Source organism: Empidonax traillii, unplaced genomic scaffold (assembly GCF_003031625.1).
Source record: "Empidonax traillii isolate 1590-97213 ecotype Southwest subspecies unplaced genomic scaffold, ASM303162v1 scaffold71:size1317347, whole genome shotgun sequence".
Taxonomy (NCBI): domain Eukaryota; kingdom Metazoa; phylum Chordata; class Aves; order Passeriformes; family Tyrannidae; genus Empidonax; species Empidonax traillii.
Genome location: NW_020955264.1, coordinates 825,277 through 849,921, shown reverse-complemented (window position 1 = coordinate 849,921; position 24,645 = coordinate 825,277). Strand labels below are relative to the sequence as shown.

At 34.7% G+C, this 24,645-nt stretch overlaps 1 protein-coding gene and 1 long non-coding RNA gene across 2 annotated transcripts in view; one reads left to right on the top strand and one right to left on the bottom strand.

Annotated features, from left to right (window-relative positions):
- The window catches only part of LRMDA (leucine rich melanocyte differentiation associated), a 645,000-nt gene that overhangs the window by 122,713 nt on the left and 497,642 nt on the right, over nt 1-24,645 (top strand). The gene's annotated exons all lie outside the window — the stretch shown is intronic.
- LOC114055907 lies at nt 11,879-15,667 on the bottom strand. The gene is made up of 3 exons (XR_003570862.1): nt 15,599-15,667; nt 12,462-12,593; nt 11,879-11,954 (listed from the first exon to the last, which is right to left on the bottom strand). It is a non-coding gene; the product is annotated as an uncharacterized LOC114055907 (long non-coding RNA).

Here is a 24,645-nt window from a genome sequence, read left to right as displayed (position 1 = left end):
GCTGGATTGTCTATGCATCCTGTTGCCTCAGAAAGAGATGCTTAAGCTTGGATTCTATACAACTCACAGATACAAACTTGGGAGGTGATGCTTTATATATAATTTTCTTGGCAGCAGTATTCATTGAAAATATTTCCTCTATCATCGCTGACTACTTGTTTCCACTTTTATGTCACCTCCTCAACTGTCCTAGCATATCTGACAGGCAGTGTGCTGTGCAAGCAGGCCTGAAAATAATGTTGGGAGGGAAGTGGAAAGATGGTAACATCTAAACTGGTGTCATCGCTGAAGACAGCATGCCTGCAAGCTGCAGCCTCAGTTCTGGAGGATTTCTTAGTCTGCTGGTGGGGTAGAAATGCAGAGACATGTTGGCTTATTTTGGTGGTGTTTTTTTTTAATTCACAGAGCTTTTGGGCTTTGTGAAAGAAGTAGCCTTTGGATAGCTGAATCCTGTTTGTTTCTGTAGTTGTGTCACCCAGAAACCCCCAATATAAGTGTAATCTGTCTATCCACTTATGTGACACATCTGTAGTGCAGGATGGATGAAGGGATAGTATATTAGAATGGAATACAATAAATGTTATTTTATATAATCATGATATGTTTAGAAAACATAATTTAAAGCATAAATTGAATTCTAACATGAGAAGTTCTGAGTAAAATAAACAAAATGGATGAAAATATTTTTAAGTATAAAAGAGTTGCATTATAGCTAGCATTTTGTATTATATATTGAAATATGGATTGAATTTTAAATGGATTCCTAATTCTCTATAGTTACAATGCTTTGTTAACAAAAAGCATATTTCCTAATGTTTTCTTGTGTTCCTATGTCACTTTTCACCAATAAGCTCAGTAAGCACACTGTGGCTGAGAAGAAGCCCATTATGGTTGTTTTAATATGCACAAAAAATCTTTTAAGTAAGCATGATGAAAGGGATATTGTAACAGGTATTCTGATGAGATCCTCTTATATTTCACTTTTTCCCCCTCTTTTTACAGCTTCAAGTCTTGACTTGTTCATCATATGTATATTATATTTTTGCCTAGTTTTTGTACGTATTTCTTTGAATATGGGGATTATTCCTCTCAGAAATAGAAAAACAAAACCAGCCTCCAAAATCCTTATCTGAGTTCTAAATTAGGGATTATAAATATTTGCAGTGCCTGTCAGAGTCCCTGATAATATGAAGTGTGTACATTAGAATCACCTGAGTTTCTTACTGCCTCACTTGCAGTTGTGTTGGGGCAGTTTCTCTAAGTATCACACTGGTTCCCTCCTTTATGAGATGATATTAATTGGAAGAAATTTTTCAGTATGTTTTTGAATGAATTTTTAAAATTGCAAAATACAATTAATAGAAGCGGTCACATTAATGCCATCTTTTATGTAATGTGGGACTGAATGTAAATCAGCCAGTTATACCTGTTTGTATACTCTGAATCATTTTGTGGATTATATCAAATGTTGATCTGTCCTTGACATGACTTTGGAGCCTGAGCTAAACCCTTGGAGATGATAGTATTAGTACAGTGTCAGTTCTGTCATTTGGAAACCTTCCTCAGTCAAACTGCAGTCTGAAGACAGTCCAATATAACAGTACACAGATGACTTTTAAAATTGGCTTTAACCTTCCAAGATGACTGGAGGATAATATAATAATATATTTTTAATTAAAAAATAAATTTAAATATTAAGAATTTTTTTAGGGACATTTTGAAAGTAGAGACTATAGTGGCAAAGTACTTCTCTGTTTAGCAATCTCAGCACCATTCCTATTTCTCTCTCCTTTATATTATTCAAGATAATTTCAGTATTGCAGATGAAAACGTCTTGTTAGGACTCAATAGCATTAAGCAGCACAACATTTTAGAAACTATAATCACTTTTTTGCACTTAGGATCACTTAACATCAAACACTAAGTTTCATTAACTTAGAGTGCCTGCCTCTAGAAATAGGAAAATATTCTCTTCTTGAAAAAGTAGTGCTATTGTATAACTTTGTGATAGTGGAAAAACTTTTACAGTGGAAAAATTGTGATAATGGTTCAGGGGAAGGATAACAGTTTTATTACTGTTCTGTATAGCCTAGCTTTGGTTTTTATTTCTAAAAATATGAAATATACTTTGTACCAAAACTACACCCTGTGTTTTTGTGGCTGTCAGATAAGGATTATTCCAGATCTTGAAGTTATTAACATGAGAATTCTGTCCTTTTTCTTAAACTTCTTCTTCCACTCCCACCCCCAGCCTCCCCCAATTAATTAGCAATAAATTTTTAGCGATGAAGTGGTCACAAATAGTCTCTGTAAAACCAACCATTTTACTGAAAGTTAATGGCGGTATTTTTGCTGTGATACATACAGTGAAGTCAAGCCATTGCAGTGGAGAAACCTGCCTTCCTCCAGTCTCCTTATCCTGCCTCCAGGTAGGGTGCTTTGATGATACAATTTGACGGCATATTTAGTGAAATACATTTTTAATTTCTTTAAATATGTTTCAGTGGTAAAATATGCATTCATTCTTATGACCAACACCAAATGGACTCTTCAGTTTCTCTTCCCAGTTGTACTGAACAATATTGTCATGCTGAATGACTGCACAAGTGCTACAGCAAAATTTTCAAGGCTTTGGAAGAAACTCTACCGTATTTTTTTTATCATTTTATGGTCTTAAGCAAACTGGATTGATTCTTTCTTACTTTCAAGAGTATTTGTATTAAATAGAAGAATGAAGATAGGGAGGTAGGAGCAGGAAGGAACAAGATTATTTAGCATATTACCATGAGCTGCATTATGTCAGATTAAAAGTATCACAAAACAATTCTTGTTTATATCCTTTTTAAATTGAGAAATCTCAGTGCATTAAATTAGCAAGTTTCTTCCACTATGGGCTGCAAAAGACCAAAGGGAAAGGTGGTTAGCATTTAAATCTTCCCATTTCCTACAGCATAGTAATCAAAAGCTTCATGGGAAAAGCCTGACAGAGTTGTACTATTCTATGGCATCAGTTCTTGGTTTTATTCCATTTAACAACACAGCTAAAAAGGCCACACATTAATCTAGAAGGTAATTAATATAATCAGTCACTACTGATGTATTGTTGACTCTGCAAAATCTGTGAGCAGGTTTAATATGCAGACAGCACGATTTACTTTCGTTAAACCATGAAATGCCTGGTACATGGGACATTATTTTTGGTTAGGTTCTTTGCTGAATGCAAACCACTCTTATAAAATGAAAGCATAAAAAAAAAATAGCTGTATGCTTTGATGTACCTATTTGTTCCATATAGCCTTTCTGGAAACTCTTCATTTGAGATGACTGCCTATTGCTGGCTCTAAACTGTGCCTCTATGAACTCTTCAGTTAAAGGTATTTTCAGGTAGATCAGGAGACAGCAGTAGTACTCTGACCTCTTCCATTTGAGGGTATCTGTTCTTGCCTTCTGTTGTCCATGCTGTAAACCAAGACTACACCATGGTCTATGGGAGGAAAGCAAATAGAGAATGAGACTAGGCAGAACTATGGTTCTAATTCTAGCTGATTAATTCATTGTAGGTTTTTATTTCTTTACAGCAATGCTTCTATAGTTTGGCTTCCCTTTGTTGTGCTGAGTATTTAGCTCTACTTTTATAGGTTTGCCTTTGGGAATAAGAATCATTAAAGAACAGAGACCTCCAAAAAAACCTAACCCTCTGGTTTTCTTCCAGAATTTATTTTTTTGCTTGCTCTTGTGTTAATGGTAGTTTGTTTAATTTTTTTCTTAAAGGCGTAAAATATTTAGCTTCTTTTAAAATAGACATTGGCAGTACTAAATGTTGACTTAATGTTCTCAAACATGTAGTAGCTTTGGATTTCATTTTGTCACTGAAAGTCTACGGCAGCCATTGACTTTATTAAGAGCAGAAAAATGATATGTAACAGAGCCTTTTCACCTCCAGGCTGTCTCCTCTAATACATATATCTATGGAATTGTGTTAATTAAAGGCTCTTTATGTTTTATGATTTCAGTTGCATGAGTTGAGTCTTAGCCTAATTGTTTAATGAACAGCTGGAAAGTTTTCTTGATCTTAAGCCATTACTGTAGGCTGACCTAATTTTGAGTCTAAGCAGAAAGACCAGTTCACATTCTGTTTTGTGTAGCTGACACTTCAGAAGTATGTGACAGACATGTATGGCACATACAGAGCTGCCTGATATGCCTGTCCTGAAAACAAAAAGCAATGATTTTTAGGTTGTTGAGTGATTTCATTTACGATTCCCCCACCTATAGTCCTTCTCCTATGTCAGAAAGAGCAATCCTCCTGTATTTAACTGATACTATGTGTTCAACTCTTGCTGGAACCAACCATCTCCTCACATTCAAGGAAAGAAGTAGAACAGCAACAATTTCAGTTGTACTTAGTGAGAAATAAAATCATGTCAAATTTATGTGGGTTCATATAATGATAAAACAATTTCATTTTTAATGAGTTGCTTGTAAAATGATGCGTTTGCTTTTTAACATGCAGAATTCTGAAGCATCAGCTCTATAGCAAGAATTGATCTGTTCTGAAAGATATCTTTGAACATCTCTGGGTTCTTAAAATAAGGCATTGTTTAAAAGAACCATTTTTTTCTGAATGAAAATGGGAAGCTACATAAAATTCTGGAAGAGAATTCATTTTTGTTCATATTTTACATAGCTTTCCATATGCTTTCTGCTTTTTTCCCCCTACATAATACATTATTTAATACATAGTTAACTACAAAATCCTCATAACTGAGATGACTTAAGGGAGTCTGAAGTACTGGCTGTTACTTAATGGGTGGGGCAATTCTTAATTGGCCTATTTTGTTGTGATTTTGTAATGCTTCCTATTTGTCTGTGCCAGCCTACTTCTCTGCTCCTTAGGAAGCAGTTTTCTACTTTGATGTGCTTGCCTAATAAACAACCATATTAAACACCACATGATGGCTTCTGGTTGGAGTTCAGGTCCTATTTTAGAGTATGTGGTCCAGTTCCCAGGCTGTAGGTGCTGTGTAAGGAATAACATGACTCTTCCTCGTTGTATGGCTCTTGTACTGCTGCTTCCTTCTCAGCTTTGCTCTGTGGTGGGACCCCGGGGTTCTACATCTCCTGAATTCCTCTACCTCTCATCTTTAGGAGATAGTTGTTACTCTTGTGGGTTTTTCTGATTCATAAACACTGCAATATGTGACTTCCAGGTTCAAGAAGATCAGTCCACTCCCGTCTGAATCAATTACATGAATATAAGTAATTTTTGCCCTTGGTGGGTACCCAGCTTCTCTGGGACTGACTGGTTTTACCTAGATGTTTAAAACAACCTGTAAGATATTTTTTGTTATGTGAAAGATTTGAATTCTGGTTTACATTATTGAGTCTGGTAGTCTGGGATTATTCAGATAGAGTGCAGCAGTTAATGTTGCAATGCTTGTAATAGTCAGTACTTGCCTTCAGAGGAATCTACCACAGGTTTATTAAAAAAAAAATAAAATATATCCCAGATCCTTATTTAAGACATGCTGATGGAGGTTCCAAGAAATTGACTGGGTCCCTGTTGCATATGTTATTTCTAGACTCTTCTCATGGGTATATGTAGAGAGAATATATGTATATCACTTTACAGGGAAAATGCATGTGTAAAGTATATACCTGGAGTAAAATAAAAAAAATGGAGTTTTCTTTTTAGAAGTTCATTGCTTTGCTTTATTCTCTTAAAATGAATTTCCCAAACCTCATGGTTGCCTAGCTGAGTTATATAATGAAGAATAATGAAAAATTGAAATGATCATAAATGCTGTTACTGTAAAGTGAAGGTTGCTATTAATATTTTGTTTATCCATAATTCAGTTGTTTGGAACACCTCCCATTTATGACGACTTTCCCATACTTCTCCTTTGAAGTACAGGCTGTAAATTTACTTTTTTAGTAGTATTAATAAATATTTGCTTGACGTTTAATCTCATCGATCTTTAATCAGTTCTTAGTAGTTGTGATAACTGATGTTACAAATTTGAAATAACTTCCTTTCTGTATGAGAACAGGAACGCTGATTCCTTTTATTTGTATATGTTTTAAAGATAGTATGCCATGTAATTTATTTCATTTGACTTAATCATTAGAGAAGATTAAAGGTGGCTTATTTCTTAGACATATGCTTAACAAAGAAGGATTTTACAAACATCTGTGCAAAAACATACAACTTCTTCCTGCTTTCTTATCAGTAAATGCAGCTGTTCCTGTTTTTAAAAATCAGATGAGTGTGATAATGTGGAGTAGCAGTGTTTGAAGGCTTCATTTTCTGATATCTAAGACATGTTTCTTTTTCCTGAGCTTGGACAGGTATAAATAAGAAAGATAATTTTGCAGCTGATGTTGGATTTTTTTTTCTTTCCCCTTTTCATCTCATCTTCCCCCCAACACTCTCAAACTGTAACCAATGTCATCTGCTAAGTGAATTGCAGGTTCTTATTGCATGTATGCTGGATTAAGGATAATTAGTCTGTACACTGCGTAGTGGTAAATTATATACAATACCTCAGTTTTTCTATGATCTAAAACTTCTATCAAATTTATAATTTTAAAAAAAAAGTTACTGATAATAGAAGGTAAGTAACTTCTGTGCTTTGCATGAGGGACACTACCAAAAAATCCAAACCCAAGCTGTCTTTTTAATGGTTTTATTCTTGGTTTAAAAGTACTTAATCTGTTAGCTGTTTTTATTGAGACATTCATGCAAGTGAAATAGGAAACATAACTGTTGAGAAAAATAGATGTGCAAATCAGTTTGTAAATTAGTAAATTACTATTTTAAGTAGTTAAATTAGAGTTTTTTTACTGCTTATTTCAATTTTGTCTTGTTTTGTCGTTTTGGAGCCAAACAATGTGATATGACCATTAGTTTTTCAGAATGGGTAAGGTAGCCAAGCAAAATAACCACAAAAGCATGTTTCCTGGGAGTCTCTCTGTGGAAGAAACACCATAAATGAACAACAATGTGTGTATTTTCATCTAGAAACCATCTCATATGTGTTGGTTGTAACATGGATAAAATGCAGCCATCTTAATAGTAGGGCAAAATCTTATCTGCTTAGTCATATATTCCTCATCACCATACATATAAATCCTTCTGTTGTATCCATTTTTTTTTAAACTTAGAGCTTCATAAAATCTTTAAGGATTACAGATGACACCTGCTTTTTAGAGCCAGTCTTTTTCAGGCCATATTAAGATATTGAATGATTTTTTTTTTTTTTTTAAGTAGTATTGTATTAATGATAGTATAGAGCAACCTACATGGTTTCTTAGTCCCTTTATTTGTTTATTGCTTAAGTCTCTCACTGAAGTCTCAGGTAAATCTGATCCTTCTTAGTGTGAGATCTGGTTGGATTGCACCTGGCAATTTGTCGCCTGTTTCTAGATGGCAAATAAATTTTTCACAATCATATAGTGTTATAAGGAAATCTGGGAAATCATAAACTGAAAGCTGAGAAAGAAAACATGTGCACACACCCTTTTTTTTTTTTTTTTTTTTTTTTTTTTTTTTTTTTTTTTTTTTTTTTTTTTTTTTTTTTTTTTTTTTTTTTTTTTTTTTTTTTTTTTTTTTTTTTTTTTTTTTTTTTTTTTTTTTTTTTTTTTTTTTTTTTTTTTTTTTTTTTTTTTTTTTTTTTTTTTTTTTTTTTTTTTGAGAAAAGTGCTTCACGGGATTTGCTCTACTATTTAGAAAACTCTTTAAATAGCTGTTGCAATAGATAATCTTGGTGGAGGGAAAGTTTTTTTTTTTAGTCTATTATGAGTTGATTAGAAAATCAACTTAAGCTGAATCAATCTGCATTGCCTTCAAATAAAATAGGAATGTAAGTATATTTAAATTACTCTACATAAGTAGTGGTGCAAACCATATATTTTTGTGATGTAGAGCGAGACTTTTCTATAAATTTTTTCTTATTCTTCAACCAGAGAATTTACTATTTAAAAAAGTTTGGGCATTCTATTAACAATTAATAACTACCAAGTTCTGCAATTGCAGAAAGTCTGTTTTACAAATATAGTGATATTAGTCACAAGATATAACATATTCTTCTTGCTTCTTTCTAGGAGCCTTTATATTATCTCTTTATGGTTTCTTGTAAGAGCTCATTTTTTAATTTAATACCTTGGAAAAACGATGTCTTATTCTGGTGATTCACCTTGAGGTTTGATGAGAATCAGGCTGGCTGCTTCTTTTCTATCACCTATAAATCCTTGCTTTACAAAAGTCTTCTTGGTACTAAAGGACCAAAATCAGCAACAAAATCAAAAAACTTATTTAAAACATACAAATTTCTGATTTTAGCAACTTTCTGACTGCTGTGTCAGATTCCATCACTATTAAAGTTATTACTGAAAGATTGGCTTTGCATTCCTATTTCCTGAAACAGATTTAACTCTTGCTTGTGTAGCAGGAGTTCAGTATATGAAAGTGAAGACATTTCTAGTCTTCGTATCTTCTATAATCAGATGTTTTGAAACTTCTATTATTCTTTTCAATGCAAAGGAAAGGAATTTTCTATTTCGCTTTTTCTTGTGGTAAGGTATTTAGTGGCATAGGTCCTCTATCCCACTAGATCCCAGATAGAATACCTATATTTGAGGTTTTCCCTTGGAGTAGGATATTTTATGCAAAACTTGTAAAGCTGGATATAAAATGGGATAAGTCAAGCTAAGACTCTAAACAAATGTTATATTTTTCCTTCAGGGAGAGAGGAGGAAGGCACATGCTTTTGTCAGCACCTGTAAACTGACAGCTAAATAAAAATAGACTGACAATACATATGCAAGAAAGGGGATAAAAATTGCCTCAGTCAAAATGTCTTTACAGACAATCCTTAAGATGCCTTTTTGCCAAATGTATGCAACATTGGAAATTGAACAAGCTCCTCCCTCAGGAACTGAAATTATTTAAGTTACTGCTGAATCACTGAAATATATAAAGAATAAAATTTGTTTAGAAATAGGAAGCTAAATGTTTGCCCAGTCATACTTGGGTTGTGATTTCTAAGTCTTCCTGTGTTGTTGGTTCTTAAATAGTAATTCTAAATTAAATAAATGCTGCATGCTACACTACGATAATTATTGAGTTCCTGCAGAGACCTACATTTCATTTTTAGCAGTGTTTTCTGTGGCTGTGTTTCTCCAGTACTAATTTGTTTACCTATATCAGTTTATTTTAGAAGGCTTTGTTGTTTATATTATTTTTATTAAGTAATTTTATTATTATTAATATAAGTAATAGGAGATTTTGGCAACTGGATGCACAACAGACGTGCTGTCTATTTTCTCTTCTTCGTTTATTTTTCTCTTGTTAAAGTCATCAAAATGTTGACAGCTGCATAACTCTCTTTAAAGCTTTCATATCTTGACAGATATTACAGATATTTGTCATTTTACTTACAGTAAGTGACAGCTAAATTAGCTTTATGCTGTATTGGAGGATATCTCAGATGTAGTGAGTCCAGTCAAATTTATATTGCATTTCTTTAATGTGCAGCTGATTTTTGAGTGGTTATTAAGGAGTGAACAGTGAAGTGATACATGAAGAATGTGAAAATCTTGAGCTAGCAGATATTCAAGGTTAACAGATGAGAAATATGTTCCCCTTTTATTACTTCTATCATGTTGGATAGTCTAGTTTTTCCTTCATTTTCACTTCTTATTTCAGCTAGATGTGGAGTTGAAGATCTATACATTAATCCTTCTTTAATAAATATCCCATTCCCGACTGAGTATTTAAGGCTGCCAGCAGACAGTGTAGGTGTTTGTAGGTCACAATGGAAGCTACTCAGTGGAACAACATCACTTCAATATCACTGCACCTACTTACTATATGTTTAGTTAAGTACAGCTCATTCATTGACTGATTGCAATGTAGAAGTATTTCAGAGTGTATACATACATTTCTTTACAAAAGTTTGGGCTAAATTAAGGATGGGAAGAGAAGAAACATCTATTGAATGGGAAAAAAATCTTTTGACTGTCAAGTTACTTAGTAATGTCACTGTATTTTTTTTTTTGTGTGGTATGCATAAATACAAAGCACAATTAAAAGAATTGCAATGGATCTTTAGACTGAGTGTCTGCAAAAATGCACTTGACAGGAAGGGGAGATGAATTTTAAAAAGGGAGGGGAAAAAAAAAAAAGGAAAAAACTTGTTGCCTTTTATCCAGATAGCTTAATTATGCAATTGAGTATTTCTCACAATTGTCTGTTTAAATTGCTGTCAGAAATGGAAAATTCTGTAGTTTGATATTCTCTCATTTTAGTATGTTCAATGTATTGCTAATGATAGCCAGACTTTCAAATTACTATAAATGTAACAAAGATGAGTTATGCATGTTCCATGTTTTACCCTACTCTGTTCCATCACTACTATCTCACTCCTGGGAATCTCACTAGCATTTGGACAATTCGTATTTGGAACAAGGCAAGGTTAGCTTAGCGTTTCTCAAATCAGAGCAGAGGAAGTGAAACAAGCCACCAGAACTGTAAGAGAATAACTGACTTAACACTGTAATATGCTTTTAGTAGTTAATATTAATCTTAATATTAATCTTAATATTTTTAGAAATTCTGGAAACCTGGAAAATAGTATTCAACTCTTCATATTTTTTTAGGTTTTGGTTTTATTTTATGTAGGTGCAACCTTCTCTGAAAATAATTTATGCTTAGGTGGGCTGAGAGTTTAAGTTAAGCGTAACAGTTTCTCACAAAGGACCACCAAAGCAGGGGCACTGTGTGCGTTTATGCATTTGTGTATGTATGGACCACTTTGCAACCCAAGGAGGGCAAAAGCAAGAATGTTGAAGGAAAAAATTATTTTGAGAGATTACTTTGGATACTGTCCTGAATCAGGCACAGAGTTACATCTGTTCTAACTGAAGCTGATGCTGAAACACCTACTGACCTCTTAGAGAAGAGAGGAAGGTTTTCAACAGTGTTACAGAGAACCATGTCAGAAGTAGAACCTTGCCTTATATGTGTTTTAAAGATATTTTCTTTCAGTACTACAGTCATAGCAGATATGTGACAGGGAGTAGTATTTATTGGTCAAAAATTTCTTGAGAAAGTCTTTTAAGTGGAAAAAGTGCAGCAAATTGCAGAAGCTAGAATGGGACTTTCACATTCCTCCTGAAAAAAATGTTTGCTTTATAAAAAAACCTATAATGCATAAGAATTTTCAAGGGATAAGCATATGCTGTAGAGGTTTTTAGCTGTTATACGTACAGCACTAAAGCTATGTATTTCAGGTAATCCTGAAGGCCAGGTAATCCTGAAGGTGCAGCCAGCGATTCTAAGTATCAGTACATACTAGGATTTTATCACTGTTTTCCTTGTGTTCTTGAATGAGAACTTTCCACAGCCCAGAAAAATTATATAACTTCTATAGAGCTCTCTAAAACCAATAATTGGCCTATTCTGATTTTATCTTTAACTTTACTTTGCGTTGAGTACTATCTGTAATGGTGTCATGAACTATACTAAAGCCTTGTTTCCTGGCTGTAGTGATAAAATAAGTATTCCCCAGGAAAACACAATCAGAACATGCAGGTTGTTTAGCATGAGTTAAATGCACCTGTCTGAAACATAACCATATTAATATTACATCTTTCAGATTTGGCAAGAGCCTTAAGAATGTAGTATTTCAGCAGTGGTTTTATAAAAACTTACTGCAGAACTGGACGGGATTAATAATGTATGAGATATATCACACTTAGTACAGTATTAAATTCTAGCACTGGAAGGATGAAAACCAGTTCATAACCTTACAAGAACATTGTGCGCTACAGTGATCTTGATAATCCTGTACAGTCAAATTAACAATGAATAAATGTTGAACTCTGCTTTCTGTCAGAAATGGTGCTTATGCAGTCTCTTGTCAGTCTTTGTGCATGCTGTCCTGAGCAGCTCACTGGGAAAAAAATAGTAAGATAAAAAGATGTAATGAATTATTCTATCTATGTAACACATTATAAATAAGGTGTTAAGGATCTTATTAAGGATGAGCAATTTTGCATGTTTCAGTTCTTGGGTGAGCAGCATATGTGTATAAGAGTGCAGGAGTGCCTCCCTCCAGAACATCTCTGTTTGTCAAAATTATGTTAAAATAGGAGGTTGGAAAAAGTCTTATGCTTAGCTAGTAGGCAATTGATTCAGTGTAGTCTTATTATTCCAGATGTAACATAAAGAGGATGCAAGACCCAAGAGACAGACCTTAACAGGGCTACAGCTTTTACCATAAAGCACATATGGGAACTATCAATCAATAGCTTTCCTTGTGCTGGTTGTGCTTCCTTTATACTTTTGTACTGCTTTATTGGAGATTTCTGCCACCATTTTTCAGTTGGGTTTATGCTGTCTGTCCCCACTATCTTTAATTCCAAGGGTTACCAGCACCCATTCTGAGAAACCTTATCACCTTCTTTTAGGGTGTTTGGTGAATGGATTGGGAAGAGATGGCACTCCTCTCTCTATATAAACTCATAGGTCTTCTGTCACTTCCAATTTAAACTCCTGAGGCATCAGAAACTCTTGCTTTACATTTTGTCCCCTGGAAAACAAAACAAACCAAAAAAAATATGAATGAGACTCTTCCAAGCAGCAGTGAAATGAATTTAGAAATTTAGAACTACTTTTCACTGAATAGAAAGGTTGTAAGAAAAGGCTTTGCTTTGGCCAATCAAACTGTTGTACTTTGAGAGCAGGGGTGAAAAACTTAAAAAATGTGGTTACTGTAAAGCCTGCATCATTACAAAACTTCATCTTAGACCATTTTTTTTTAGAAGGCAGAAGGAATCCACCGTAAGCACAGGGAACAGCATATTTGTCTCTCTTCTTAGATGTGTAGATGCAGATAGCTTGTGCGGCATGCTTATAGAACATAAAATGTCTCTTATGTAGCCCTGTGGGGCTAAAGACTTTGCTTTGGCCTTTGAAAGCCCTCCCTGTAAGCTGGCTGGATTCAGGACAAGATTTGTCTTTTTGGAAACTCAAACTGAGGCCAAACAAACCAAAGACTTTGAAAAGCTTAATGTCCGGAAGACTGATGTGAATGGTTATTCAATTCAGTCATTTCTGTAAGAAAACGTATTTGGTTTTGGAAAACAGATTAACCTTTTTTGAGTGGAAAAATTGTTTGAACAATATAATTATTCAAAAAAATTGTGTCTATTAGTTATTTCTGTCTATTGCTCCTAAAGAGGAGGTTTTGTGCGTTTGCGTATTATTTTGTATTCTCAAACTGTAACTATGACAGGGACAAAGGGGTAAAATACACCTTGAAACAGGAGAACCTCATGTAAGGTGATTTGAAAGAATTTGTTAGGGTTTTCATTTTGAAGTGGTAATCAGAATCTGAGAAGAAAGGTGTGTCCTCAAATGTTTGTATTAGGAGGAGAAATAATAAATGTTGTAGTACAAGTTTTAGCTTACAGCATTTACTCCTCGATCAAAATGCAGACCAAGCTAGTAAATGCTTGAAATATGATTGTTAGAGGCTCATCTGAATTTTTATTAGGCATTATGAAATATTTGTTTTAACTTTGAAGAGTGCATCAATTAAAAGGAGATGGTGACTCAGAGAAATGTTTACAATAAATGCCAACTGACTGAGCTGGCCTCTTCTTATTTGAAGTGTTAGTTCTGAGGCAAGGTTATAAAATATGTTGGTGATGAAATGGACAAAAAGATATCTTTATAGGTAAAAATTTATTTGCAGGATTATTGTTGCAGACCCCAGTCAAGCTCAAAAGAAAGTTTTAGCAAATGCTGTATATACTAAAAAGTCTACTTTTCTCAGAGTGATGCATAATGTGAATAGCTTGTAAAATCTGGGAAAAGTAAAATCCTTTCCACTGTACATGGAGAAGGTCAGTCAGTCGTGGGTTTTCCCAGCATTTTGAAATGCTGCTTGTCATGGACTTGTGCTGCCAAACTGCCTCTTAGCATCAAAGGAATAATGCATTTTTATTAAGAACTTTAAAAGAAAGCTGAAAAATTAGAGGTTGTTGTCTTTATTAATTCAAAACAGATCTAAATTTCACTGAGAGGAAATAATTTCATATATATATGTATTATATATAATTAATGGCAACATTAATTTTGCTTGTCCCTAGAGTCTGAAAACTTTTATTTCAATGAACTACTCAATGAACTCAAGAAACTAAGAATAGTCTTATTTACCAGAATGTACCTATTGGTCTCATCCCAAAAACGCTTTTTTGGTTTTAAAGCTGCAGTAACTTAGCAAGTGAATCTACCTAATAATGTCTTTTTATGCTGAAATACGGTTTGCTCAGAGACTGAATGCATGTATATGTATGATTTTTTAATGTTAGTTAATGAGATTTTGTTTTGTAACAAGTAACTAATGGTCTGAAACCTCACTGATGTTTGTGTGGAGTAATTGCCATTGGTAGTTTTTCTCTGAAGTAGATCTAAAACATAGTTTATGGGATCTTTATGCTTCATCTCCAAGTCAGGTTTATTATAATTGTATTTTTAGGTGTTCTTATGCTTTAGATTTTGTATTATTATTTTTCTTTTTTTTTTTTTTTTCCTTACTGGTTAGACTAGTTGCTTAAATTTCGTTCTTTATTGTCTCGTAGAGTTAAAATAATGCATACTTATCTGGCCAGAAACTAGTTCAGTCCTGCCCTACTTCTGGGATCATTCCTGTACATATAATGATACCAATAAACATAAGGAAATCCTCAGACACTTTCGCTAGAGGCTAAAGACGAATCTACATGAAAGCATTTCTAGAGTCTATATTTTTCTTGTCAGAAGATGTAAAACCTTTCATGTTTGGTAGTTGGTTTGTATAAAGGGAGAGTCTCTTAGCTTTCCATGAATCATGTAACTTCTTTTGTCCTGACAACTAAGGGCGTTAAGGCAAATCCTGGGTTTACACTCCAGGCATTGGATCTCTCTTTGGCATGCTGGCAATGGCAGCTGGCTGAGGTCAAGAGCTCAGTGGTTGCAACTGGAATTTTTTGAATGGGATTCTTCTGATGATAGGTCTTTTTCAGTGTCTGTTTAAAGAGGAATTTTTTCGGAAAGATTTTTGCAGAAGTACAAAAATAAGAAAGAATAAAGGCAGCTAACAGAAAAGGACTGCAAGGATATGATGATGATGCGAGTTGCAATTGTTTTTAGCAGAAGTGAAAAGAAGGAAAGAAGTTCTTAATAGATCCTCCCTATTGTAGACCTATTCTGTAACTTGTATTCAATGTACTAATGGTAGGTGTCTTGCCCTTTTTCAGAACATGGAATGCTTGGATCTTGGTAACCAAACCACTAATCTTAGTTCAAGGTTTTGGTATCGTGATGTGTTATCCAGAGTTATTGGTAGTAGGTCTTGACAACGGTTGTAGGTAGGAGGCTTCTCAGCTGGTTTTTGTTTTTTTCAATTTTACATCTGTTTCATTTTTCAGATGAAGTCCTTGGATTTTTACACTCAGAAGTATCTGCAAACTCTTTGGATAATGTTTGTTGCCTCAATTGAACTTGGTTAAATATAAATTAACTTCATAATAGTTGCAGATGTTGCTGCACCTTTGGAGATGTGGCTTGACAACTTTACCCCTTCCCCCTCAAATACAAAGCTGGAGCTGAAAACCTCTGAGCCTGGCTTTGCTTTGCAGCAATATTTCTGTGCAACAACCAGTGTGACATAGTAGCTCGCTGTCCAACTAGGCTGAAGAATTCTGGGCATCTCAACTCTTTCCATAGAACAACTACTTTCCCCCTCTTTTTGCCTTTCTATTCTTTTCAAGGTTCTCTTGATACCATGACTGAGGCTTTTTTGTTCTTCCATTGTCTCAAGAATTCTTGTCAACTGGATGCTTACCTTCAGCTCTTTTCTATTTTGTTGGTATTTTATTCTTGACAGCGTGCCTTTAAACTACAGTCAGTGACTAACTAGAAGCATCTTGTAGTAGTGTACAGAAATTATGATGAAGTACTTCTAAAATGGAGAAGGCAAATCATAACAATAGGATTGAGTGAAGAGTCTGTGCTTCCAGTGTCCTGGATATCCTCTGTGAGGCACCAGGTCAGAGGTGCATTCTGGATGACAGTGTACACTCTAGTGCAGAGGAGAAAGACTATGGTGAAATTAGGAAATTAACATAGAATATCGTAATATTTATACCATGTCTAATTTCATATTGATCAACAATAACAAAATGGTCACAAAAACAACTTTTCAGAGCTTGGAAAATAGATATATGTGCAGTTTAACATACCTCCAACTTCCATAGTGCACAGTTGTAGGCAAACCCACGCTGTTCTAAAGGAGTAACATTGTCCACTTGGACAATCTGCTTCTTTCTCTCTCACTTATTCCAGCACTTAAAGTCTTCTGTGCAGAAGTGGCTATGTCTGTAATCTGTGTTGTGTGTGGTGTGGGTTTTTGTTTGTTTGTTTGTTTGTTTTTTCCAAGTGACATCAGTGATGCCATTCTAGCTTTCCAGATAGTCCTTAGGTCACAGGTTTTTCTAGGCTTGGTCCTGGGGGTTTGCCCTTGCTGTAAAATTTACATATACTGTAAGTGGGTTTTGAGTACCAACCCCGGGTATGTGAAAGGAACTGGTATATGGGGGCTTTTTTAGGCTTCTGGAAAACAACTTTAGGAAATCAAGTTAATGACCACACATCTTTTGGCAACCTAAGCTTACTGTGACATTTTACTCGTGAACACTTATAGACACCGAGGTTGAGAAGCAGTTTGTCTAATGAAAGTGGCATATTCTGTGGTTCTGTGGTTTCTCTGCATGGACAGTGTGTTCTGTTATAATTTAGCTGGAAATATTTGTTAGGTTAATCACATCACATTTTGTCTTAGCTGACTACAGCTGTATGTAGTCTAAGCTTGTCATTATTTAGTCCTTAGTCAAAAGTTTGAATGAGAATATCAGGTTTTCTGAGCACAGGATGCACAGTTGATAACTTGACGTGCTTGGGGTGTGTTATAAAAACAGGGACTGTCACAGTAATGCATTTAATTTTTGACTGAGGAATGGGATGAGGTAGATGATTGCTTGAGTTCCTTTCCAGCTGTTTGTTTCTGTATTTTCTATAATAATCTTTTTTTGTATATATACGACATAACATGTATTGTCATGATCTTACATCTTATTTGTACTTTTAGCTTTGTGGCTGTTTTTATGAATGTGTTACTGATGCAAAAAAGTAGATGGAATTTGTCAATAGAAATCAAGGACTGAAGAAATACAGAGATCATTTATACTTGTTGCTTTAGCTAAAGCTTCTGCTTTGTAATGAATTTTCCCCATAGTCTGATGCATGACATTCAGGCCATTAGTGTTAAAAACCCCCACCAAACCAAACAAAAAAACCTGCAAATAACCCCCCTGCTAAAAAAACCAACCAACCAAAAAACCCCAAACAACACAAAAAACTCCACTGACCAGAAAAAAAAACCAACATGGTGTAATGTGCGTCCATACTTGCAGAAGTAAAAAAGAACACTGACTTCATGTTCTGTACCTCAGTTATGACCAAAATAATGTTGGGCAAAATATCTAAACTAAAAGAATAGCACCTTGTTCCTCATAGTTACATGGAAAAATGGGACATGGTAAAAATAATTCTGGAAGTAAAATATCTGTTTGGATAACTGTATTACATTAAAGGGGAATAAATATAGTATCATACCAAAGGCCTCTAAAGATACAAACCAAAAGGAATATTGTATTTCATGTGAAGTATAAACAAGCAACACAATTGCCACTAATGACAGTGGAGTAGAACAATTAATTTTCAAAAATTTTTAGTTCTAAAAATGCTTGCATAAAGAATTTACAGATTACAATGATTGTAACAAGTGGGACTATGTTCTTTTGAGTATTTTATTTCCCAAATGGCTTTTTTTCTCCTTTCAGAGAAGAGTCAAGAGCATGACATTTGCTGTGAACTTGAAAAATCCATTTTTGTTGTTGCTCTATCTTGGTTGGTTTGGTTGGTTTGCTGGCTCTGTATGAGAGAGTTCTTCTCTGTTTTTTTTTTTTTTTTTCTTCTTTCTCCTATTGCTGATGCTGGGACTTGTTATTGTTTTGATGAGCTATAATGCCTCCTTTTTTGAAGTGGGAGGACATTTCTGTATTTTCTTTCTAGGTAAAAATAACATCATCTTAAACAGCATAACACGTGACAATTGGTAAGACTTGAAATTTTTCTAACAAGTCCATCAGAGTGGCAGCAAATTGGGTTTTCCAAACTGTTCTAAGGGAAAGGGCTGCTGTACCCCTGCAAGTCTTTTGTCTTCAAATGCATTTTTAACAGTGACAAAAAATTGCCTGGGGATTTGTAAGGCAAATGCAACATACAGAATTCTGACTTCAGGGGTCTGGGGTTTTTGTTGGTGTAGGATTTCTTTTTATTATTTATTTATTGTTGTTGGCTTTTTTTTGTGGGTACCATGGTTGGGGAGGTGCTGTGGCTGGGGGGCGCCATCGTTGGGGTGCGCTGTTTGTTTTACCGTTTGCGTAATTCTGTTGAACCTGTGAATGTCTGGGCCCCGTAGGCAGTGAACTTATGCATGAAAGAAAGAAAGGGAAAAAAAAAAGTCAAACTAAACCAAGCTGAATTAAGTACTCCTTTTAGACTGTGCATTTGGATTGCAGCTGCCAACTATTTAGAAAGCTTACCATTGTTGCATCTAACTTATATTTTATATGCTTGACTCTTCTAACGTTAATAGTACCCTCCATCTTAAATTCCGATGTGTCAAAGGGATTATCTCTATTGTGTCTTCATATTAATCATGACTGTAGTTTCATACTTTATATAGGCATACACAACTGTATGTTGCTTTAGTGCAAAACTTGCCATCCACAAAAATAATTTTTCTGTGGAAGTGAGAAGAGTTGCTCCTAAAGTATCTCTTCGACCTGGATATAAATTTATTTAAATTAATTAGGAATAGCTATTTTGTTTTTTATATAAGGGCAAGTTTTTATCACAATAACATATCATTGCAAGGGTGATTGCATTCATAATTTCTTTCCACAAGTTACAGTTAGAGATCTCTTTCAATTGCTTTTTCTTTATAGATCTGAATTATCTACCATTCTGTCAGTCCAGCTATTTCCATATGAATATCCAAACTCATTAGAATAATATCCTAAGCATGGGATGCTGCATTACTGTGCTGTTTAATAAGTGTTTCGGCTGCTTCTCACAGCAATGTTATAGGCTGGTTTTCTCTTCTTTTGCAGATCACTGCCATTGTTTGCTGAGTGCCCATGTGGGAGCACTTTTTGTGATCTAGTGCTTTTGCTTGTATAATACTGATTCAGAAAAACAGCCTGCTTAGAGAGAAACATTAATTAGGTGCAAAGGTGGCGTTATTCCGTGGTTTGAGGGTGGGGGGGAAGTACACCAAATAAATTATCTCCTATTTGTACAATGTTTTATGGTTGTCAGCTGTCTGTTGCCAGAGAACCGCAGTGGAGTTAAATGCTTGTGACACCTTGCCCGGTAAAGGTAAAGTAAAAGCCTGTTATGGAACCTCCTTTGTGACAACCTGTACTAGTTTATATTAGCTTAACCAATCACTTTTTTCTGTGCTTGGCAAAATTTGTTAAATTAATTCAGTTGCAATTAGCAGATTTATGGGAAAGTACCCTGTTATCCTTTAATTGGAGAGCATAAAACTACAAACTGAATCTGCTGGTTCTATTTGTGTAATAGGCAATCTATCTACGACAAGGTTTGATCGATGGAGTCGTATGATGCCCTTGCCTTGTTTTATATTGGCTGTCAGCTCTTAACTGGGACTGAAGTATCTGGGTAACAAAAATTGATATAATGACTTAATGCGCCTTATTCTCTTTGAGCTACATCAGTTTAGAGCACTTCTGAGAGAAAAATGTCTGGAAAATATCAGGGAGTCATTTATCAACCTGTTTTCATTAGCATACTGCCTAGCACTGGCAAGGATTTGAATAAAAAAAAAGCAGGATAGTACAATTTATTTCAGGTCTCATATTTCTTGGATGAAAGGAGACTTCTAATAAATGAAAAATATAGAAAGATGCATTTCTTGCTGATTTTTCCTAAATAAAAGATGTGCAAAAACATATCTTCAGTTTGATTGATAATAGCACAAGAAGCACATGAAGATAATCAGAAAATTAGCAACAGTATTCTCTCTTACTGCATCTTGCTCAGTAATTTGAGTTACAGTACAGAATAAACCCCATGTCTTATAGGTGTACATAGGAAAATTTGGATGTGGGAGTGGCAGGAGGCTGTCAGCGTAAAGGACTTTACAAAAAATGTAGGATGTGATCCCTTTCAAGATAGAGCTGTTAAGTATTCAGGAGTCTGCTAAAAGTGAAGTGAAATAGGTACCAATCAAAATGTTTGTATAGTGGGCAAAATGTGTGCACTGTATCAAGTCATTTGTCCTACCTACTCTATGATGCTAACCAGAAGAGGTAATAATAACTGAAAAAACGTTGTGTGCAAGTAAGTCCTTTTTTGCATGAAATTTTTATGCATCAGTCAGACTGCATACAGTGTGCCTAATGTATAAAATAAATTGGTGTATAAATCAGATTATGGGCAGGATGTAGGCAAGTCTGCACACAGGAACCAAATCCAGGCACAGGAAATTCCCATTTTAACTTCTATCATGGGATTTATCGGTGGCAGTTCATGCTTAATTTTCTAATAACAAAAAATAAAAAGTCTTCCCCAATTGCCAGCAAAACCTGAAAGCAATGGATTACAGAAAGGCCTGAAAATAAAGGACTTGTGGACATTATCTTGTGACCCATTCTATAGCTTCTAATTATGTCAAGGATTTGGAATGCCAATCAATAAAAAGTGATTTATGATTGGTATAAGCAATTGCACATGGCTTCACATTGATCAGTATGTAGATTCCCTGACATAAGAAGTTATTATCTATGACAGATACTTGTCTGACTGCTAATTGAATTGCACATTTTTCCATCAATGTTATCAAACTACAACCAAAAATAGACCATAACTTTGTTGCTCCTTGCATGTGAAAATAGAAGTATGATGAACAGCAAGTGTCAGTGTATAGGTTGTCTGACAGTAACCACTATTTATTGATGCAACTTGTGCTTGCTATAAGATGACAATATCACCCGGTGTTGCCATGACAATCAAAATGAGTGTTGGGTCCACGATATTTTCTACAACTTGGTAGAAAATCTATTAAATCTAAGTTATGTATTGCTTGTTACCCTGTAAACCATCTCTGAGTGCAGTATCAGTGCTCTAGTAAGGGCAGCTTTTTAGTACACAGATGCTTCTCCTTTTACTCCTGTTAATTTTTTTATTTAAATCATTCTGATTAGGTAGTCTAAAAGCAATAGTAGTTTTATGCATTGTGCTTTTATCTTTCCAAGAACTTTTAGTTAAAATGAATATTAGTCTGGTGTCCACTTGCTTAAATGCTTAGTGGAGTTGCCACTCATTTCAGTGTTCAGAAATGCTAACCAAAATGCTAAACCCTATTTTACTGCATGCTACCTGATTTATGCTGATCCTTTGACTTACCTACCTGTTGAAGCTTTCCCTAATAAGCCATGGGATCTTTGAATAGGAGGGATTCAATACTGAGTATAACAAAGCCTTGTACTTGATTGGTACTCGTAGAAGCGTCTACTTCACTCTTGCTTTCTGACTTTTCTATCATCCTTTTTCTGATCTGTAACCCCAAACAAAGGACTATTTTGGGTTTTATCTACATCAAACCATTGTGCTAGAGAATAGCAGGCTCCATTCTTCAGTATGGCTGACCCTGTTCCATAATTCCATTTTCTTGTAAAACTACATTGCGTACTTATAACAAGGAAGTGCACAACTATTCAACCTTTATAGAGTAAGTCTGTGTGACACCCAAGCTTGTTGTGAACCAGCAGTGCAGACCCTGGCACAGCTGCAGGAAAAAGAATTGCATTATACTGTGTTAAGACAACCCCTAAGAAACAGCAGGTCTGCTATGGGTTGTAATCTATGGGATCGTAATCTTTCTCTGCCACCTCACTCCCATCCCTTTTGGAATTAGATTAACATGGGGAAAACCATGAAAAATAGAAATGTGGGAAACTCTAATGTTTTGTATGTAGTACTCTCAAAAATTTTCAACCTAAACTTTCAGGATTCTTCAAATTTAACTTGATACAGACTTTCAGGTATTTGGTGTTGAATAATGTCTTAGGTTTGGCAATTATTTCATTTTTCAAGGGTTGTTATAGCCTTCAAGAAATTTTACTGAGTTCTGAAAATCACATCCCTATCATGTTTTAACAAAGTTTGTAGTCACTTGCTGGGTGAAATAGCAAATTAAGTGTAGCACTGAATGTAAAATTTCTGTCATTTTCTATCCAATTGCACTACTTATAAACAATTTTTTTTCTCTCTAAATATATAATTTCCATAAAATAAGCAGATGCTATGTCTATTGTATCACATTCCTGATTTTTTTGTTTTTAATTAAAAAACTTATTACAAGTTTCTAGATAATGTGACAGCAAATATAAGAAATGAAGACTTTTTAGATGTCTCAGAATAACAGCAATTAGAATTGCACTTTTTGTGTACTTGGTATTTTCACACATGTACAGCTAATTAAACAAGGGAGACTAGCCTTTGATTTACAGCAAAAAAATATCCCTGGGTGTGCTCTGAGAGGAAGTCAGCATGATGTGCTTTGTATGTCATCTGGTACATAAGTGTTCAGCTACATAGTGTGCAGAACATAATGTCTTTCACTGAAATACTTTCCTGTTGTAAAATTCTTTTTAAAAAATCAAAAACCCAATCCAAACAACAAAAGCCTACCCCAAAAACAACAAACTAAACAAAACCAAGAGAAAATAAACAAAAACTCTTGAAGTTATTTTTAGATGTCTCTTTTTTTTTTTTTTTTCTTCTTCTTAATCCGCAGGTGTTGTCTAAAACTTAAACTTCTAGTAAATCACAGGCCACAGGTTTTTTTTCTCCTGCCTGCTGGTATCTCAGTGGTAGGTTCAGCACAAAGGATTGTATACCTAAAATTAATGTAATTTTGGATGAAGGTTATGGAGTGCATAAGGATGGGACAAAATGCAAGAGACATGTATAGAGCTCTTCAGATTTAATGAAGCACTTCTTATCCGAAATTTTTCGAGTGAATGATGGATTAAGCTTTCAGACTGAACCTACCAGTTAGAGGAAATTATTATTGCACTGTGGGTTTTTTTCTATATAGTGAACAAACTGAGATATTGAAAAGCTGAGACTAGAAATAAAAGACAGAGCAGGGATAGAGTTCAAAGATGCTGACTTTGGGTTAGTCACTGGAGTATCATTTATTGTCATGGTGTCTGGTTCTATATTTGAACTTCTGTGTGCAGTTCCAGCATGTTGAGACCTAGATCTATTGTATAAATGTGTTCTTTAATTAATGTGTGTCCCTGCTTATTTATGTATTAAACACGTGTGTTGAATGAAGAGAAATGATGAAAACAACCTTCTTCTTAAAAATGGAAATTTATTGGGCAGAGGAGCTTTTGTTTTAACCATTCCTTGTATGCTCTGTATTGAACATTGCAGAGATTGTGTTTTGAGAACTCATTGTGTGCGTGAGGCCTTTCTTTCTCTAGAGCAGGTCCGATTTAGGTTAAAACATCTGGAAAAAAAATCCTTTGAAACAGTCAAAAAATATATTTGATTTTGAAATTATAAAAGGAACCTTTTTGTTCGCTCTCAATGGTATGTACAAACTGGGGACAAAGAATACTTTCTGCTGGTAAAATATTCTTTTTAGATACCTGCAGAAATGTCAGGAAAGTATCCTTTTATTGTTCCTGCTTTTCTAATTAAGTTATTGCTAGTCTCCAGAAATAACTTAAGAACAGCTTTGAATTCTGACTTTTGATTCCAATCAAGATGCTTTTGTGATTCCTTTGCAAAAGGAAAATGCATTCTATGACCTCTTCTCATTTTTTCTCCCTACTCCCTCCCCAAGCTTGTCTTTATCTTTCGTCCTTTTGTCAGATTAAATCATCCTCCTTGCTGAAGGTTGTATGGGCTGGACACAGCAACATGTGAGGCTCTGCTTGTCATGATCAAGGAATGGGGATTGTTGAGTATACAATTTCCAGAAGTAAAGACTGTTAGGATTCCTACCATCTGGAATAATGTAGAAAAGCTTTTTTATTATTATTTTTTTTTCAGAAAGTTTTTAGTTAGCCGAGCTGTTAAAAAGGACCATCCTTACACAGGCACCCATAATCTAAGAATGGATGGGACTTTGCAAATTCTATTGGCACATGTAAAACATTTACTGCATTTTTAATAAATGTTTTTATAGTGTGATTTCCCTTTTTATTTTGTACTTGTCAACTGAAGACCATAGGAGAGCTAAGAAAGCTCTATCTGTGAATATGGAATTGCTAAGTAACTAACATTAAAATGTTCAGCTTTGATTTAGACGTTGCTTTTGTTTTGGGTGATGAAGCAAAATGCTCAGGTATTTCAAATGTGGGTGAGTCTTGTGAAGTGCATGTGAGTTTGTTGCAATGCATTCTTGAAAACTAAATCCATGAGAAGCA